Below are 3,490 nucleotides of genomic sequence, written 5' to 3'. Positions count from 1 at the left end.
TTAAATATCAGATGGAAATTACATACTGCCTATAGGCCACAGAGTTCTGGTAAAGTTGAAAGGATGAACAGGACTTTAAAGGCTCAATGGGGTAAGCTGTGTCAGGAGACTCATTACATTGGGGTGAACTTCTCCCTATTACACTGTTGAGGATTAGATCCACTTCCACTTAGGAGGACTGGATTCTCTCCCTATGAGATAATGTATAGAAGGCCTCCCCCACTTATCATGGGAATACAGGGAGACTTAAGAGAAATAGGAGAATTAACCCTGAGATGACAACTTCAGGCCTTAGGGAAGACTTCAGAGGTTTTCAACCAACGGTTAGAGAAAGATTGCCAGTAAGTTTGACCACAGATGCACACCCCTTCAAGCCTGGAGATTCAGTCTGGGTCAAAGAATGGACTATGCAGCCCTGAAACCTGTTTTGAAGGGTCCTCTCACTGTTATTTTTTCCACCCCAACTGCAGCAGCAATTTCAGAGATACGTCCTTGGGTTCATTACATCAGACTCAAGCCTGCAGCTGTGGACTGGGAGTGCTCTCCAGACCCTGCTACGCCCATGAAGCTGACCATCCAAATAAGGAAGCACTGGAGAAGCTTGAGGATCAGAAGGACAACAGCCCTGCTCTAGTCACTCCGGAACCTTACTAGCCTCTAGCCTGTGCATGCCTGAAGCTTGAGGAAACTACAGCCCTGCTTCAGCCACTCAGGGGCTGGCTGATCAACGCACAGCATGCACAGTGGAAGATAGACTTACCACCAGGATAAATGGACTCTTTCAGCCTCTAAGATAGTTCTTATACTGTAATGCATTGATGCCTCTTACTTCTAGCTGTATATATAGTTCTCTGTTCCTTTTTTGCTATTGTTTTGATAACAGTAATTCCTACGGACTGGGCTCTTGGTAACAAAACTTCATTTATACTTTTTTTTTTTTATCTTGCTTGTAGAGGTTTTCTAGGTTCATTTGGTATTATTAACATGGCTTTGTTAACTCACACTGTTTAACCTATGCTAATCAAAATGTTGGTCTATCATTTAGTTTGGTTTCCTCTGATAATCTTAGGGGGCTCTGCCCTACTCCTGCCCCAACAGTGGAGATCATGATTATATCTATTATAATCAAGAGGTGATAGAAAACATACATTTAGGACCTGTCCCACCAGGGAGATGCGCTAGGTGGATGACTGTCTCTGGAAGGGACAAAGAGTCTATATAGCTTGGATTGAATCCCAATATCAGGGGGGATATAACTTGCCAGGGAATTTCACTCTTACCAGTGGAATTTGGTATTGCTGGCCACTGGACTTTCAGCCTCTGACATGGGAAAATTTTATAAAAAGTGATCCAAAACCAACTGCCCCAAGACCTACTATAAACCCTTACCCTGATGCTAAAGTTTATGAGGGGTTGAGTTCAAATCTCAACCTTCCTTCCTTGGGGGGGAAAAAAAATCTCTTTCTGGACCTAGCAGAGAGAATTGCTAAAAACCTTGGAGTTCAAAACTATTGGGTCTGTGGAGGGGCCCTCATGATCGAAGGGGCCCTCATGATGACCCTGGACTTGAATTTGTCTAGATCCTTATTCCCTACTAATGTGAAATAAGACCCACATGGAACTAAAAATTGAAAGACCCCCAAGGCTGGGTCCTCACCTCAAAAGTATTTGGTAAAGAAGGTCTTGGCAGATTTGGACCCCACAACATCCAATGGGTAGGTAAAACCCCAAGTAATAGAATATTGTTTGGGAATGCTATCTGGTGGCCAGAGAAACCTATGTGGTTTTGGGCAGATAACCCAGGCTGGCTGGGGATTTATGATTTTATATGCAGAGAGCCCTCTAAGAAAAAAAAATTATTTTTAACCGTACCAGTTACCAAGAGATCTCCTTGTATGAGGATCTAGGGCCAAGGAAAGAGAGGTCCATTGGGAAAGGACTTGATCTAGGAGGTCACCAATTTTGGGGTGAAGGTGACTGGCCACCCCAGAGGATTATTGCCACTTATGGTCCCACTACCTGGGCACGAGATGGCAGTTGGGGATATAGAAGTCCTATTTACATGCCAAACAGAATTATTGACTTACAAGTTGTACTAGAAATTATTATTAATCAGACTACCACAGCCTTTGACCTCCTAGCCACACAGCAGACGCAGATGCAAGCAGCTATATCTATCAAAACCACTTGGCATTAGATTACCTACTGGCTGAGAAGGGAAGAATATGTGGAAAGTTCAACAGCTCAGACTGTTGCGTCCAAATAGATGACTATGAACAAGCATTAAAGACAGCCAAAAACATAAGAAAATCTGCACATGTGCCAGTTCAAAGCTAGCAGGGCATTAAAGCTTGGGATCCAAACTCCCTATTTGGAGGACGGTGTTTAACTCTTGGTGGATTAAAAAGCTTAAGTGGTATAGTGGGTATTCTGCTGTTAACCTGTTGATTGCTCCCATGTTTGGCTCCACTGTATATTAAAACCCTTAGATCTACTATAGAAGCAGTTGTTGAAAGAAAGACAACAACTAAGCTTTTGGCATTATATAATGCTTTAAGCCAACAAGATGGTTAATGATGCTCTTTAATTTAAAAGATTAAATTTTGGGAAGCATCCTTAAAGGGAAGAATTGCTGTGGCACATCCTCTTCCAAAGAAAATCACAATTAAGCTTCTCCAGAGACTCTTTGCATAATTGTTCTTAGACCCTCAGCAAGGATCTTTGCAAAAGTTTTCAGGCAGGGGGTCTGTTTGCAGAAGCAGAGTACTTCCAGGGAGACTATCTCAAGGTCTTCACAGAGGTGTTTGCATTTCAAAAGACAGTAGTTAGATCCTAGGGAAAGGCTTTACAATCCTATAGATAAGAGTAAAAGGTGAATCAGGTCCTTGGAAATCAGCTGGGGGGTGGGGAGGGGGAGGAGAACTCTCCCTTTCCCAGGCACTGATTTTCACAGAGAGCATCCTTGGGGTTATTTTTGTAAAACCTGGCCTGAGTTTATTGCCCAGAACGGTAGGAAAAAAAAAAAAAAAAAAAAGCCCTACTTTTATGTGGACTTCTGCAGATTGTGAGCCTCTGAGCCCCTCCCTCTACACATTGAGTATAAAGTTCTAAAACTTTCTGAACTCAGGGTTCAGAGGGATTGATTGTTTGTGGTGAAAGCCCCCCACCCACTGGACTGTTGCAGCTAATAAACCTGCTTCCTGCCAATTCCCTGAAGTCCAGCCTGTCTCTCCTACTTCACAGTCTCAAGGGAAACTGCTGTGGAGGATCCTCCAAAACTTAAAATAGAATTACCATATGATCCAGCAATTTCATTTCTAGGTGTATATCAGAAAGAATTGACAGCAGGATCTCAAAGAGAGATTTAAATACCCATGCTTAGAGCAGAATTATTCATAGTAGCCAAAAAGTGGAAGTAACCCAACTGAGGAATGGGGAAATAAAATGTGATATATATACACACAATGGAATATTATTCAGCCTTAAAAAG

Source organism: Urocitellus parryii, chromosome 1 (assembly GCF_045843805.1).
Source record: "Urocitellus parryii isolate mUroPar1 chromosome 1, mUroPar1.hap1, whole genome shotgun sequence".
Taxonomy (NCBI): domain Eukaryota; kingdom Metazoa; phylum Chordata; class Mammalia; order Rodentia; family Sciuridae; genus Urocitellus; species Urocitellus parryii.
Note: the sequence above shows the minus strand (reverse complement) of the source record.